Genomic DNA, 17,327 nt, shown 5'->3' on the forward strand with positions numbered 1-17,327 from the left:
CAAGTGTGATTTATCTTACAGGGACGCCACATTCCCCTGCATTCTTGCATCTTCTCCTAAGCCAGGACCCCACATTGCCCACACGACCTACCCCACCGGCGGCTGAATTATCGTGCAGATAAGCCGTGTGCCAAATGTTCTGCGTCAGCAGTGGGATATCATGTTTTGAAATTCCCATTCAGAAAGGTGGCTTTGAACGGAAGTCGTTAAGGAGCCGCAAGTGGAATACTTGTGCTAAGTGAGTGTAGCTGGGGCGGGTCCAGCCACTGAAACTGAAGAAACTCAAGACCAGGAGTCAGTCACCAAGGACAGACCAGCCCAAGGCTCCAGATGGAAACACACCCAGGAAAACTGAGAAATCAGGGCTATCTCAAACCAAAGAGCAAATCAAGACCAAGGTCAGGAAATCAAAGAGCTTGCACTGAAAGTTGTGGATAAACATGAGCTAGGACTAGAACAAGACAATGCAGGTTAGTTTAGAGGCAGGAACCATGAAGAAACAAAGGGGTATCTGTAAGGCAGTGAAATCACTTTGTGGGACTGTACCTGAATCAGAAACATATGGTATCCCTTGGACAGTCAGGAGTCTCAGGACACCAATCTCCCAGGAGGGTATTGAGCCAGCTCCTGGCTGCAGAGCTTGACTGCTTACTCAGGGCCTAAGAGAGGAGGATATGTGTGTAACCTGACACAAATGGTCAGTTTGTCCATTCAGTGTAGATATGTCAATTTACAAACGAGAATAATTCCTATAATCACCAGCCAGGACCTCCAGATCTCCCAGGTTTTCTCTTTTCTGATTTATGCAACTGTGGGTAGTGTCTCAGGGCTGTCTCAGGAATGAGGTTGGATATGTGACTGACAGCACCATCTCTCAAGCCTCCTTTGGCTCTGGGGCTGTGCTACAGCCCTTGGTGCTCTGCAGGCACTCCTGCCAGATGTGCTCACAGATCAAGACAAGCTCTGTGCTCAGGGCTGCAGAGCAGAACAGTTCCTGTAGTGGCGATGACAAAGACATGGTCCTTGCTGTGAAGGAGATGGGCACCAGTTGTTTGTGTTTTGTCTCAGTGTGAGACAAAAGACACCGATTACAGTCATTCCTGAAGTGTGGCCACATCAGAAGTAGAATGTAGTCATTAAATCTCTAGAATAAAAGTAGGTATAGGCTTCAACATCTTGCTGAATTAATAGCTCTCTAATTGCCAGGGGACATTAAAAGGTTAGTCTGTTAGTTTCAGTACAGCATACAACAGAAGTCAGGAACTCACATTGCAGGAAAGATGCAGCAATATCAGTGCAAATATGCTTTACAGTGATATTATTGGATAAATGCTATCTGCAGAATATAACTATTTCAGTTTATAAATTCAAAACAAAAACTGCATAACTAACTAAAATATTTTAATGGCATAAAATTCTAGCTGTAGACCACACCAAAGAATAAATACACTGTTGTATTTTCCATGTCAGATCAAGACCCTTTGCAGTTCTCACTAGACAAACTGTAAAAAAAAAAAAGAAAAAATTTGTTTAGAATCCAAAATGTCTCAGTTTGCCTACTACTATATATGTGAAAGAAATATGTGGGAAGAACAATCATTGATCAAAAAGAAAATGAAACATTTTTGGTTTAGAAATAAACCCCATAATGAGAAAATAAAAATTATTTATGAAGTCAAACGACTTTTAAATCTTTAAATTCCCCACATACCTTCTAGGATTATAGTAACCTGTGGAAGGTCATTATAGTTATAAGGGAGAAGATTAAATAAGCACTTAAGCAGACATAAATAAAACAGACAGGTTAAAAGCTATCAAATTGAACAAGACTAGAGGGAAACTTATCAGTGCAGTAAAGGAATCCAAACACCGAAAGAAACAAACACAATGTTGAAAATAGCTAATGGGAAGTAGCAACTCTGGAAGAACAAAATCTTTTTAAGTCCCAAGTCATCTATACCAAAGAAAGTTCTTGGTCCATAAGGAGGAGTATGATGGATATATGACAGGAAAACTTCTGTAATGAATTCAGAGCTTTTCCCCCCCAAATAACACATAGCATGATACAAAATTTGCATTAAAATTATAAGACAATATGATTGAAAACTAGTAGCTGGAAGGAAGCCTGAGAGAACAGCCTGCTATGATGCCTGCTTCAGCCAATGCTCAGCTGGAGGGCTGTACCCCTTCCTCTGACACAAATACCCGTCTGTTGAGGGAGAAAAACAGGAGGCTGAAAAGAGGCCTTAGAAACGGAGTCTGCATTCTTCCCAGAAAAAAAGTCAAAGCGAAGACAGGCAACAATTTCTAACTTAGGAAATACTGGAAGACAGTGTATATATACATACATATATATATACAAGTGTATATACATATGTATGTATATGTAGATATAGATATATATATATGTTAGCCAGTCATTTGGATCAGGAGCATGCAGGGGGAGATGTGCCTGTGACAGAGGTGATGGAGCTGCAGTGGCTGCTGTGTCTCTTGGGCCGTGGCTGGAATATGTAGCTTGGTCTCTAAACCAGCAATTTCGCTTCTCCAGGGAAAAATAAATCGGCAACACGTGAAGAAAAACTTACAATTAAAAAGAAACACAATATTTGACTTATTCTTGGGGGGGGGTGGGGGGTGGGGGGTGGTAACTAAAGTTCCAGAGGTGTCGTTTCACTGAATTCGCTGAGGGATGTTTTTGCTAAAAAACCTTTTAAAATGAGGGATGGATTATACTCCAAGTATGGATATTTCTAAATATGTCTGGGTTTATATATTTCTCAATATTTCTATTTTTATTTTTCCAACTTTTGCCTGTACAAAATATAAACAAAACCATTCTTAACTAGTTCTGTATGCCCCAAAGAGACAAAAGTATGCATGCTTCATAGGGAATGAAAAATAACATACCATTTTGTAGGGAAAACTTAATTAAATACGGAATCAATTAAAATGTTATGGAGATCACCATGAAAAATGTACATACTGGTGTCATGCAAAGGTACTTCTGTAACTCCATTCTCTGTTTCAAATGTTTTGATCCATCAAATTTGGATAAATTTTGATTTTTAATGGCATTTGATGTACCAACAGGCATAGATGCTGCTTAATTCAACAGCATCAGTTAAATGCATTAATTAAGAGTGCATCTGTTATAACTCATCATTTTGTTCTCCCTAATTTTAATAAGCAATTTTCCAGCATGCTTACTGGAAATATTACAACATCTTCCTGCACTGAGAAAACCCACAGGACCTATTTATCTGGTTCAACTGTATGTTGTTTAAACAGAGGGTCAAACCAAAGGCTTGCCATTTTGCCCAGAAGACAGGTCTAAGATTTGCCTTAAGATTTGTCTTAAGTCATCCTGAGCAAAAGGAACCAAAGATGCACCAAGGAATGAGAACCAAAGCCGCTGAGAGTGAATAACCTGAGATTCAGGACGAGGAGGCATCCTGATTCTATTTTCTGTGCACGCCAAAGTTTGACGTGTAGTTGACCCAACTGGGGCTAGGAGCCCCAAACAGCGTAAGAAAAGCAAACTCAACTCAGGCAAAGAATGCTTTGTCCTACCTCTGATTTAGCCCTCAGGTGATCAAGAACTGCATGCTTTTAATTTTACCAGCTAGGGAAATTTTTTTAAAACGTTCAGAGAACAAATGTGTCGGGATATTGAGCATGACACAAAACGTCATGAACGCTTAAAGTCGCGGGTCCTTCAGCTGGCGGAGGAAGATGCGAAGGGAAGGAGGGTATTTTGCCAGACCCAGGGTGAGAATGCCCCCACATAAACAAAGGGCTCGGGATTGGACGTCGTTTTGGGGAGTGTGGGGGCGAAGGGGGGAGCGGGAGGGTGTGACGGGGAAAGAGCGGAGCCGGCTGTGCCCGCCAGGTTGGGAAGGCGGCAGGAGGAGCGGGGCCGGCGGCAGCGGAGCGCGTGGGGCGACGGAGGGGAGGCGGGCGGGAGGCGGCGGGCGGGCAGGCCGGTGTGAGCTGTTTGGCCACCGGAGCCAATCGAAAGCGGGGCCTTGATCCTCTCCTCGGGCAGTGGCTGCGCCGAGCCAGTGCCGCGCTCCCCGCAGCCGTCGGGACCGGCACAGCCGCCTCGCTCTCTCCGCGCACCGCCGGCCCCACCGAGCGCCTATGGGCATCTGCAGCCGGCGAGGGCTTCGCACCACCGCCACCGGCAGCAGCGGCAGAGGGCGGCGACCGCCACCCCGCTTCATCGCCCCTTGGGATCTATAGCCGGCGGAACGGAGCGTGCTGCGGACCCTTCCCCGCCTCCGTGCAGGTATGGGGCTGCCGGGGGGCGCCCAGCGCCCTGACCCGGCACCTCTGCTCTTGCGGCCGGCCAGCTCCCTTCCTCCTCCTCCTCCTCCTCCTCCTCCTCCTCCTCCTCCCCTGCCCTCTCACTGCCCGTGCGGGGACGGGCAGCGGGGCCCGCGGGCGTGGTGGCCGTGACAGCGCGGGGCCGCCTGCAGCCCCGTCCCGCACCGCGCCCTCCGCCGCCCGCCCGGCACGGCCCGGCCCGGCACGGCAGGGCACAGCCCGGCCCGGCACGGCACGGACCGACCCGACCCGACCCGGCACGGCAGGGCACAGCCCGGCCCGGCCCGGCACGGCAGGGCACAGCCCGGCACGGCACGGCACGGCACGGCACGGCACGGCCCGGCACGGCAGGGCACAGCACGGCAGGGCACAGCCCGGCACGGCACGGCACGGCCCGGCACGGCAGGGCACAGCACGGCAGGGCACAGCCCGGCACGGCAGGGCACGGCACGGCACGGCACGGCGCGGGGAGCTCGGCGGGGCCGCCGCACGCCTCGGGGCAGAGGCACGTCCGAGCCCTCGCCGCCCGCGGGGCGCTGGCAGGGGCACGGGACGAAATCAGCGAGAGCGGCGCCGAGCTCTGGCTGCCTTGCTGCGAGCCCGGGGAAGTTACCTGCGTGGCCAGGTCCCCCAGCGCTCGCAGCGTCGCGCGTCGCGTCCCCACGCTCCCCCACAAAGGAAAAAGAAAAAAAAAAAAATATCTCGTGCTTGAGACCTGTGCCCCTTTGTACCTTTCTTTCTTTGCTTTGGGTCAGTGGTGGTTTGTGATTATGAAACCCCACGAGGGATCAGCTCCAAGAGCGAATAGCATTACTTTAAGTCATGACTTGGAAATATACGTGTGTGTATACAGACACTCGGGGTTTTTTTTAATCTTGAACTTGAGGATTATACAAACCCATGTCTGTCTCACAATGAGCTCCTGACTGACTTTCTGGTAAAGTTAAGGAAATATTTGTACTTCCACAGGTCTTGCAGAATTGGAGGCACAGGTCTTATAAAAAATTGCAGTGGCATTTCGCTGAGCAGCTCTTATTTTTAGCATGCTATTGTGAAAGTGGTTATATAACTTTTAGAGGATTTTGAGGACAAAATTAATAGCTCATAACAGGTTAAACTTTTTTTTTTTCTTTTTTTTTCTTTTCTCTGAAAGATGAGAGATAATCAGAATGAAATCCCAATGAGTAGTCAGGTGAGCTTCAGCTCAATGATAGAGATTCCCTGAGAAAAAGCCGCAGGTTGTGAATCCCGCAGCCCTCTCAACTATCATGAAGCTGCAGGTGCAAGCCCAAGCAATGTAAGCTCAGAGCCCCAATTAGGAAGTTGGTTATCAGGCTGCTTCAAGGCTATTTCTTGCTAAACCAGGGTGAAATCAGCAATCACATCAGAATCTTGTGTTCCCACCCGTGCCAATGCAATACAGATGCTCTGTTTCCTTAGGGGCTTAGATTGTTTCTTGAACTTCAAGGAGTATGCACAGCCTGAAGTATTTGCTTATAATGCTTGATGTATTTTAATGCAGATGCTTCACTTGTAAAACTTGGTTCCTGCTTCTCAGGCTGGTCTTTCTTCATTACTTGGGAAAATTGAAGAAGACTTATACTCTGAGATTTTAAAAAATTGCTTCCAAAAAATAACTGTGTGGATCAACTGTGTGCCTACATGGAGAGCCAGGACACGAGGGTGCTGTGACAGTGTTCAGGCTCTGAGCAAGTTGTCTCTCTCTCACTTCTGTTGCATGGTCCTCATGAACTGCTGTCATCCGAGTGAAGTCCTGAGTTCTAAACATTTGTGATCACTGTGCAGCTGAAAAGAGAGAACTGGTTTGCAAAATCTCTGTTGTAGGATGAGTGAGAGACCTACAAGTAGGATTTTGCCTTCTCACCTCTCTTGCAGCCCAGTGTTTGGGCAGAGTTCTTGTATGCAGGGAGGAGGTGTGTCTGGTAGTGGCGAGTTTTGCTTAGTCTTCCATTGCAGTATGATAAGTAAGTGAAAGATGTGTCAGTGAAAAGTGTCAGTAAGACCTCCCCAAGAGTGCTACAAAAATAAATGCTGCTAACCTAAGATTTTGAGCTGATATGTTTAGCTGCAATATGTTGGGTTTTTGATCTTTCAAATAGACTGTGCCTGACTTTCAACTGGGAATAGAAAAAATGTGTGAAAAGTTGAAGAATTTAATTGTGCAGATTTTTTATACTTTTCATAGAATCAGGTGAGGGTAAAAATGAATAGCTGAAGTACCCATTTAACTGCAACAGTAAATTGGAAAATGCTTGGTTTCAGTCACCATTTGTCAATATCTATGAAAGTGCAAATCTGAGAGACCCAGACCATATTTGTAATAAATAGTCCTGTTTGAGTTTTGTTTAATAAATCTGGTAGCTGGTTTAATTCTAACATTATTGCTAAAATAACATAATAATTCTATCCCAATCATTACAAACCGGTAAATTCCAATTCAGGATTGGTACAATGGTATTTATAAGTTTCTGATCCAGAGTTAGAATTGTTTCAATGAGCAGTTCCAAGTCACTGATTAAGAATCGAGTGGTTCAAGCTACTGTGCAAATTTACTGACATCTGAAGAGCATCTTAATGAGTAGTACAAAGAAGTCTTTCCCTCCGCTCGCAGATACTCTCAGGTGTGGTTGTGCATTTATAGTGCTGTGGTTTGTGTCAGGAGTGGGATTTTGATGCCCATCCTTCAGTTGTTTTCTTTACTGTCCATCTCCATGTACCTCATGGTAGGCTGGTTGGATTCCTTTAAGATGAATCTAAACTAAAGGATGTGCTAGAGTTGATGCTGGAAATGCAATCCGTAGGACCAGATCTAGCCTGAAGTAAAACCCTTTAAAAAAAAAAAAAAAAAAAAAAAAAAAAAGTCTGCTGTACCTAAAGGTTTTGCTGTGCCTGTCAGTTCTTGTTGGGCTGTGCTAGCTGCTAAAGTAGACCTGGTGCATTTGCAGCATGCTGTTACTGAGGTACCACACAGTTTGAAGCCCATACTAGCTGTCTTTGCCAGGGGCAGGGGCTAGTCCCTGCTTCTTGCAGCACTGCTCCTGTATCTGCTACCAAAACACTCCTAGCGCCCCTGGAAAGCACAGGTTTGCAACCAACCAAAGCTGTCCTGCTGACATCTCTTCAGTTCAAAAGGAAGATGGCTAACTTTTTTTGGTTTCTTTCTCTAGTCTGGCATGTGATAGCAGACTAGTTTTTGAGTGGGAACTTTGGATAGTGTAGCTTTGTACTTGTCTGCTGGGTTAGGACCCAGCAGTTGCATTTAGGAAAGGACAGCTGGTGCTTCTTTGTGGTTTACCTGTCACTGGCCATAGCCCTTCTGTGTAAAACAGTCCGTAAGGCTGCTTATACTCCTCACTGCATTTGGGAGTGGTGAGAAATTTTGGCTTGAATCTTTAAAACTCGCATTTAGGAATGCTTCATTGTGTTCCCTTGGTGCAGCCTCCTGGCTGACTGCTTCTTCCACAGGGCACCAGAAGTATGGCTTGGAAGGAGATCCCACCTGTGGGGGTTAGTTCCTGGGTTCCAGCACATGATGAGAATCATGCTCTGATCCTGGACTCTATTGCCTCAGGCAGGGGGAAATATTTAAAGGGAGATGTTTAGAAACATCCACTTAAAACTTCAAGCTTGATTAAAACATGTTAAACCTTTTTTCTGCACTTTTCACTATAAAAGGAAAAAATTTCCATTCTCCGTGTTTTGGTGATTTGGCTGGCTTCCTACAGTTTCATGTTTTTCTTTAGTTTCCTTCTTTGGGGAAAATGATTTTAAATTGAAAAATTATTTTATTAATTATAAACAGTTATCTCTTTTATGAAAGCATTTCTTACTTTAAAAAGTATTATTGGAGCAATTAGGGATCAGATCGTTCTTTCATGTAGAAACCGAAGATGGTTTTCATTGCTGCAAAAAGTGGATTTCTTACCAGCTCTTCAGTTTTCCATACATTTTCATTGGATCATGATGGAAAGGGTAAGATTGCATGTATATAGCATGCTTGATAAAAATATTGTTCTTGTCCTGGATGACTGTGACTGCTCCAAGACTGCTTTTAGGTTGCAGAAGATGTCGTGCTATGCGGAACAATAGAGAGTGAAAAAACAAGAGAGGGTTTCTTTCTTACATGACTGTATTTCTGTTGCTAGAAGTTGTCTACTCCAAGTCTTATTTCAATACATAGCTTCTCTATGGGATGAAGTATAGACTTTAACATGAGTTGTGTAGATGATGATATGTCACTTGAAACCATGGTATTTTTTGTTCTCAATGCATTAAGCCTTTTATTATCGATTTTAAGAAGATTTTTGAAGGCTGTTTCAGAAAGGGAAGCAGACCATAAAAATCTGTCTCGCTCCAGGACATTAAAACAGAGGGCAATCCATCTTTCAATATCTAGTGTGATACAATCATGGCAGCTTCAGTTGTAACCTGTCTTTCTCAAAAAGTCATCTTACAGCACCTACTTTTAACATTTTTTTTTCCTTCTGTGCTTAACCATACTTATCTATGGCATTTTGATTATTTTGTTCTTTGTTGTTGTCCAGATAATATCTCTAAGAGTTATAATGGTGTATTTTAGATTAGTCATAAAATTAGAGGGATTTACTAAAGTCAGTTTTTCATATAGACTGTGCTGCCATATAGAATTGGTTGTACTGTAAACATGAGTTGTATATAGAAACATGCATGCTACTGTCTTTATTACAAGATTTTTAGAGAAAGAAAAAGGGTAAATTTATCTCTCATTCCCGACAGTCTTAGAGTCATTGTTGCTTAGGAAGTGAATATTTTAAGAAACCATAATTTGCAGTGAAACCTGAGGAAATTAAAACTGTGATATATTCAAGTAGAGAAAGACTCATAAAGGTTTTGTTTCTGTCTATTTTGTGTTAAGGAAGTGGGAGAGGTACACCGCGAAAGGAAAATATATTATTTACCCTCCAAATTTCATTTTGGAACTAGTTTTTATTGAGTGTGATGGGCAGTGCACAAATACAACATCAGACTGTGGATTTAACGCAATAAATCTTGAAAATTTCCTGAATTTTTAACATCTCTTAAAACTTGGAAACAACACTTGTACAGCTCATGAAAAACGCCTTGTTGACCTGGTGTTGTACAAACACTTTCTGGAGTTGCAAAACTGTGTTGAGCTGGTTGAGATATGAATTAGTTGCCCGTCTCCATTTGCATGCAGTTTTGTGGATTCCAGCCATGTCTCATCTATCTTATTACCCTACTTAAGTGCTGTTATGATAATGCTCAAATAGACTGATATTATACAGTAGTGCTAACAAAAAAACAAACAGCATTGTAAAAATTCTCCATGACCATTTCTGGCATGGAATGGCAGGGTTTTTTTTTCCCTGGTGCAAATCTCAGACCTAATCTCATTTCCAGTGAGGCCAAAACACTAGCTTGGCTTAGAGTTAAGTGAGATCCTGCCTGTAAATCTGGCCAGCCTCCATTGAGATAACATCTGGAAAGTTGTCATTTAAAAATATGTGGGAGAGCTTGGAATAGGGGTGTAAATAGTGGGTCAGAGCTTCTATCCAAAGGGAAAACATCTAAAAGGAAGCTCTCAGATATCAGACGTCCTTGCTCTAGGCATGTTCTTTGTTATGATCCATCTATCGTTCGTCTGTTCTTGTTCTGTCAACATAATTTGGAGCTCAATGTCCTTTGTGAGGAACAAGAGGAGGCTGACAGACAAAGAAGATGGGAATATGTGAACATGTTGCATGACTTAATGGATGCATCCAGTAAAGTTGGCTAATAAAGAGAGAGATGGCTATCACTCATATTTTCATTTAAATTGTTCTCTGGCTGACACCTTTCAGATTACTACACGCAGTGGATTTATACTAAGCATGTTTGTTGACTTTGGTCTATATTCTTCATTAATGATGTCCATGGAAACTTTGCCTGATTCTTCAGTGAGAACAGCTTTTGCCAAGATAGTCTGAAGAGTGACTACTTACCAACTGAAACAAATTCTGAGCATCTTTGATTCCATGTAGGCAGGGGAATATTGTTCATCTGTCTCTTTAATACTTCCATTCCTTACTGAAGCTGAACCTTTGGTAAAGTCATAGCTCAGAACGTGTGGCTTCTTAACGGTAGCTGAAGATTTAAATTTTGCAGAAACTGATTATTAGGAATATTTGTTGTTTGGTTCAAAAATCACAGATGATATGTGAAAACAGCACCATTGCATTCCATTTTTGATATATGTAATGACTCCTTTTCCATAGAAACCCTGAAACAAACAAGAGAAATGTATACAACTGGAAATTGAGCTAGTATGTGTCACTTGAGACTGTCTTGCTTTCAGGTTCCCAAAGTCCCTTCAGTCACTTACATAAAGTTATTCAACAACTCAGCCTAGATTTTTGGGTTTTTTTTGAACTATGAGACAAATCCCATCTTTGTCTACCGTACATTCCTCTCAAATGAAAAGAGGCTTTAAATACAAACTGTACCATAATAGATCCCATTTTGTTTTCTTTATCTAATTTTTTATAAAGTTGTCTGCACTTGATGTTCTTTCGTCTCGAAGGAGTATTGCAAAAGCTCCTTTACAAAGTAAAGTCTCCTATTTTCTGAATTCTAAATCCAAAATTCCAGTTGCTTTTTCCTTCAATTCAGGTAGACTGCTTCCTACTAGAAAAATATTTCTCTGTTGGTGTTTTAATAGCTGACTTGAAGAATATATTACATGCAAACACTATTTTGCGTATCTATCAGAATTTGCTAGTCTTCTCTTTATAAAAATAGCCGTGGTTTTTTTCAGTCCAAAATTATAATATTTTTGTGAAACTTGTTTCTTTGGAAACAAGTTCATTGTGTTATTCCAAGTTGATCCTAATTATTTTCTGGACATCTCTAAGATTTCTTTAAAAGAAGCATATGATATTACAGGAAGAATGTTCCTCTTGTTTGCCAGAGAGCTGTACTATGTTTACTATAATAAGATTAAAGGAAATTTGAAAGTCAACGCTAGCTCAGTGGGAAACTGATAAACACACGTCGTGCTTGCAGGAACACTCTGCCCAGTAGTATTAGGAAATTTATCACTATTTATTTAGCAGCTCAGACTCTCTCTAACAAACAGATTTGGTGTCCATTTAAAAGGACACCAGACACACAAAAAAACTTAACAATATGAATGTGATTTGCGGAATCTGAACTGTTATCCTGGCAAAGCCGTCTCATGTGGCTTAGTGTTGGGAATCTCATAGCATAGTCTCTAAAAATAAGGAGTCTGTATCTTATGGATCCTGTTGCTTTTCAAAGACTGTGGTTTGATTCTTGGCACTTCTGGTTAGGTCAGCTATTAAAGCCACAGTCATAAACAGCAATTTTCAGAATTTGGGCAAGCTAGACAAGGGTGTAGCTCCTTGGAAAAGCTACTCTGGAAGACGTAAAACCAGCAATATCTCTGGATCCATATCTGGCATTGGCAGACTTTGCTCTTGAGAAGCAATAACTGTCCAGTCTCATATTTACTAACATTTGTTTGTTTGTGCCTTGGCCAATGTTTTAACTAGAGAGAGAATTCCGGAGAAAGAAAACGCCACAGGGATGACTTTTCGTTCCTAAGTTTGAGTTAAGAGTTTGTCATTTTTACAAGGTCACAAATGCTGCTTACAAATCAGTAAAGTAGAATGAAGTAATTTTGCTATGAAACGCATGCAGGAAATAATTTTGGAAATAGTAGGAGTAGAGGGGAATGTATGATCACACGGTGATATATAAGCTACTATTGTAAATGTCTTCATCACCTCCAAAATGGCAGATCTCTTGCTAAAGTGGGCAGATACTCACTGTGTGCTTCTGAGCACCACAAAAGGCCAGTGGATTATTCCCACCATGTGTTGGTAATTAGTAGGATCTGCAGGATGAAGTCACTATTGGTTATAGAAGCTACTAGGGTTAACTGTACATGCTTTGTATGGTAATATATTTATTTGATAAATAGGTGATTAGGGAAGTTATTTCCACACTCCTCTCAACTATGAAATTTCTTAGAAACAAGTCTAAAAAGTGAGGATTACTCTTTGTGTGAGGTTTATGGATTTGTATGCTACCCATGAAGTCACCTGAAAATATTCATTCATTTTCCTGGTGATATAAGATGTGAATGTGAGCTCCTAATCTACTTCAGGTATTAAAATGTAGTGTCATTTCTTCACGTTGTGGAGGAACAATCTTATTTCTCCTTTGTTCCTCTCCCTGCCCGCCCCCGTCCCGCCCCAAAATGGTCTTTAAAGGCCTGTGGAATCAGTGGAAATGACTTTTCCATGCCAGCTGAGTTATCATTCCATTAAAGGCCATGCCTTTCCATTATAACCATGACTGTAGTACAGCCCAGCATGTTGTAGAGTCTTCAAGACTTCCAGGAACCATGGGAATTTTTATTCTGGTTGTAGGTGATCCTTTCACGCGGTAGAACTGGAAATGCATGGGTACGAAGCCCAAACCAAGGGTTTCCTGTCTCAAGGGAGACTGCTGTGTACTTAACTCTGGGGCTTCAGGCCACAGCTGGGGAGAGCTCTTCTACAGATCTGTCCTCAGCAAGTTCACCTGCAGATTGAAGAAATCTGTCATTAGGTAAACCAGAGTATTGCCTGTTATGGCTCTTCTGCTTAGCTTTTTCCACACAGGTAGATAGACTACAATCAGAATGCTTGCAGTGTGCCCCATTATACACAAATTGTAACTCAAGGCTCTACGGCACATTGCCAGTTCATCTCCCCACTCTGACGCCAGCTTCATTTACTCATATAAATAACTGGATAGCAGTCAAACAGGATTGACTTAAGCTGTTACTTTATCTGAATGTGTAAAATAGACAGAGTTTGAGAGGGCAATGCTGTGCTTGTTGTTTGGGTTTTCTTCTTCTACATTGAAATTTAGATGTGTTTTTTAAAACATTGAAACTTGTTGGTCATTATATTTATCATGGGTTTGGGTTTATTGTCACTGTTTATAAAACCACCCCAAATTAGTTGTTTTTATTGTTAAATCAGAATCTGCCTGATTAGGTTTGTATTCATTAAAGGGAGGCATATTTTCTATGATAAAAGTGAACTGCAATTTAAGATTTTTTGGTTATGAAGTGCTGCTCCAAATTAGATTTTTTCACCAATATATTTATTTTTCCTTTAAAAATATTTGAACACTGGCTTATGTTACTGTGATTAAGGCTGATGCCTTATTTTGAGCAACAGATACACTTTGAACTTCTAGATGTACAATAACATATATAGCAGTTAGTCACACAGTAGTGCTGGTAGAATTTTTTGGGCGTGGGTCATGCTTCAGTGTGTTTTTTAAGTCCTGACTTCATACTAATTGTAAACCTTTCCTAAAGATTCTGTGATGGCCTTTTGATTTCCATTCATGACCAGTGTTTTTTAGGTGACAGAATCTAATAATCTCTGAAGTCTGTGTCATGGTTTAGCCTTGTCTGGCTACCAAGCCCCACACAGCCACTCATGCACTCCCCTGCCTGGTGGGATTGGGAGGGAGAATTGAAAGAGTAAAAGTGAGAAAACTTGAGGGTTGAGATAAAAATGGTTTAATAGGGAAAGCAAAAGTTGAACATGAAAGCAAAGCAAAACAGGGAATTTGTTCACTCCTTGCCACATGCAGGCAGGTGTTCAGCCATCCCCAGGAAAGCAGGGCTTCACTGCGTGTGGTGGTGACTTGGCAAGACAAATGCCAGCACTGCAAACAGTTCTCCTACCATGTCACCATAAGATCTTGAATGTCTCGTGTGTGAGGTGGGGTCAGCTGTCGTGGTTGTGTTCCTCCACTTCTTGTTCATCTCCAGCCTTCTTTCTAGTGGGATCAGATCAGAAGCAGAAGCAGAAAAGATCTTGGTGCTGTGAAAATGGTGCTTGGCAATAACGAAAATATGCCTGTATTATCAACACTGTCATATCCAAAACAGCCATATACCAGCTATTGTCAGGAAAATTAACTCTATAAACTCTCCTTGCCAAAGCATCACAAAGTATTAATGGTCCAGAGAGTATCTGTATTTTGTTCTTCTGCCTACAGCTATGCCCATGTGACATCACTTTAGCTAGGCATAGGTCTAAACTTATAAATTAAAAGGATCATTCTGCCCTTGGCCATTAAGCTGTGTCTTAATTCTGTTCCAGCCCTTCTTTGTGCCCTCTGGCATGTCTGAAATCATATACAGTCAATACATATGGGAAACTGGCTCAGAAACTGCTGTAAATGTTCAAAACACTGTATATCCTCTAACTGGTGACACTTGTAGGTGCAGACTCCTTGCATGATGTCTTGAAAACCCTGTTAGTACTGAGTGACCTTAGTGGTCTAGATAGATGGGCTTAGTTGCCAAGTGTGGAAAATCTTTAGATAAGATTCTTGTTTAAGAGAGAGCCTGGAGACCAGCATTCCCAAATCTTCTGGAATGATGTGGGCTAATGGGAGTGGTGAGACCCAGGAACAGCTTGCTCAGAGAGCCGTGTATGTCCTATCAGTGCAAATGCTCAAGATCAGGTTGGATGGGGTTTTCAGCAGCCTGGTCTTGTGGAATATGTTGTTGCCCATGGCAGGGGGATTGGACTGGCAGGTCTTTAAATTTCCGTTTTAACCCACACCATTCTGTGGTTGTATAATGTTGTCATTGTTTGAACAGAACCTTATAGTTCACTTTATGAGCTGTAAAAACTTCTATTGTCATTGAGAACTTTTAAAAAAATTACGAAAAGCTAACGTGTTTCTCTTAACTGCTTATTGCAGGGTGATACATGTGCATGTGAGCAAATATGAATAGTATCTAAAAGAGGTAGCTATGATCTTAAGTGTAGAGACAAAAAAATGAAATGTTTTGTTTTTCTGCAAAGCCTGTAAGGATGTGAATTCTAATGCAGATTTGCACACCCTGGATTAAATTCCTTGCACAGAGAAGGAGAACAATGTATTACTTCAAGACAATGCAAATATGCTTTTATACTGAAAAAAACTGACACTTTTAACCATGCCTTCTATACAGTAAGAATTTCACCCCAGTGTGTATTGCTATGCTGCCTTCACTATTTAATGTTTCTAACCTGGGACATCCAAAGTTCTTATCTGTGGTTTGCACAAGGCCATCCATGCCTCTAATTTTTTTTTTACTATAGTAAAAGGAAGAGACAACAATTGCTAATTGCCCTCACACTTTTCTCTTTTGAAGCAGCCTATCTAAATTTAAGTACTACAAAGTAGGGAAGAGAAGATTTGCTTCTGATGAGTTGAACTATTCGATGCATAGATTGTTCTTGGACGTTTCAGTTATGCCTTTTACTTTGTGTGATTTTCACAGTAGTTGTGAGTCGTCATAATATTTAAGTGGAAACTTTCAAAACTGCTGTGTACCTACTTAGGCTTTATGATAAAACTGTATCATTTAATTCTGAAATTATTCAGTCAGCTTTTCCTGACTTGCATATATTGTAAAGGTCAGAATTGATTTCAAATTTGAGTTAAACTAGCTTAAGTGCTTTGAGACATGGAGTTAACCTATCAAAGACATGTCCACTAAAGGGTTGACATTAACACTTCTGAACTTCATTCTTTAAGAGTCACCTTATTTATAGCAAGATAAATGCACTTTCAGCTCTACTTGCACAGAGTGGCAAAAGCATTTTTCGGGTAGCCTAAGTAATCTAAAATATATCTTATCTGTGAAACCTCAAAGGATCTATTTATTCAAGAAGTTAGGAGAATTTAAGGGATGTATACTTACAGCCTGGATTTCAGAATATACAACTGCTGCTTGCACATTTTAAGAGGGCTGTTAATTTCTTTTAATTAAATAGAATGTTTTAAACATCATAAGCTATGTTTTCACAGAGTTTATAGGAAAGATATCATGCAGTGCTAGAAATTTATATAATAACTTGAAAAGTACATTCAAGAAGAAAATCCAAACAGATTAATGCTTTTATGTAACTGAAAAAAAAAATACAAACGCTGACAGAAATGAAAAGTGAGTTGAACTTTTCAGTGGTCTGAAGTTAAATTCCAGACTGTTTATGGCTTCACAGTGTGTGTGGGTTCAACAAGTGTTTTGGGCTTTTTGAAAGCAGCTTTAGAACTGTTTTTTTATTTATTGCAAACTATTCTGCTCACACATGCACTGTTTTTTCAAGTATTTTTACATGGCAATTTAACATAATTCCTACGAAATACTTTCAAGATGCATCTTTTAGTAAGATATCTGGCTGTAAACTAACCATCTTTTAGGGTACAGTCTTTTTCTAGGAATGCATACATACAGCTTGCTGTTTTTAAGGCTTCTCATGAGAAGTCAAGTGGGATTTATTCCTTCATAGACTTCCTTGGCTAGCATATATGAGGGAATTCACATCTAACCACTAGTAGATTTTATGTTGGGTAACCTTTACAAATATTCATTGCACGCATCTTGACAGATGAAATTACTTACTTGCTATTGACTTATTGAAGGATGATTTACATTGTCACCGTTGAGTCATTTCCATGCTATGTTGAGACAGCAGTCTCTCTCCAGATCGTCTTGTGGCATGCAACTATTGCCTGATGCAGCGTTGTTAGAGGTCTGCAGGAAGAATGTGCAGGGGAAAAGGGAGAAAGACAAATGCTGGCTGAATCTCTGCTGAGGACAGCAATCACTGGTGTCTGGAAGAACAAGGGTTTCACATTTGTAGATCTTGCTTGTTCCTGTTCACAGGGCAGCTCTGCAGGGCATAGTAGGGGCATGGGGAGATGAAGGTAAAGTATTTAGATGTTTTTCCTTTCTTTCTGCTCATAGGATTGTGTTATTAAGCTACACTAAAAAAATCAAGAATCCAGAATTGCTGTGACATTTCTCCTCTGTCTCGGTCACCTTCTCATATCAGCTTACCCTTTACTTAAAATATACCTGTTAGCCCAACCTTGCATATGTGTATGACTTGCAGTAAAACCTTGAT

At 41.4% G+C, this 17,327-nt stretch overlaps 1 protein-coding gene across 1 annotated transcript in view; it reads left to right on the forward strand.

The window, feature by feature from the left end:
* The first annotated feature begins 4,207 nt into the window (after positions 1-4,207).
* Positions 4,208-17,327, forward strand: part of GREM2 (gremlin 2, DAN family BMP antagonist) — a 41,817-nt gene continuing 28,697 nt past the window's right edge. Inside the window, exon 1 of the mRNA XM_066315670.1 lies at positions 4,208-4,291. The gene's annotated coding sequence lies outside the window, so the exon portion shown is untranslated. The remainder of the gene's footprint in view (positions 4,292-17,327) is intronic.

This window comes from Sylvia atricapilla, chromosome 3 (genome assembly GCF_009819655.1).
Source record: "Sylvia atricapilla isolate bSylAtr1 chromosome 3, bSylAtr1.pri, whole genome shotgun sequence".
Taxonomy (NCBI): Eukaryota; Metazoa; Chordata; class Aves; order Passeriformes; family Sylviidae; genus Sylvia; species Sylvia atricapilla.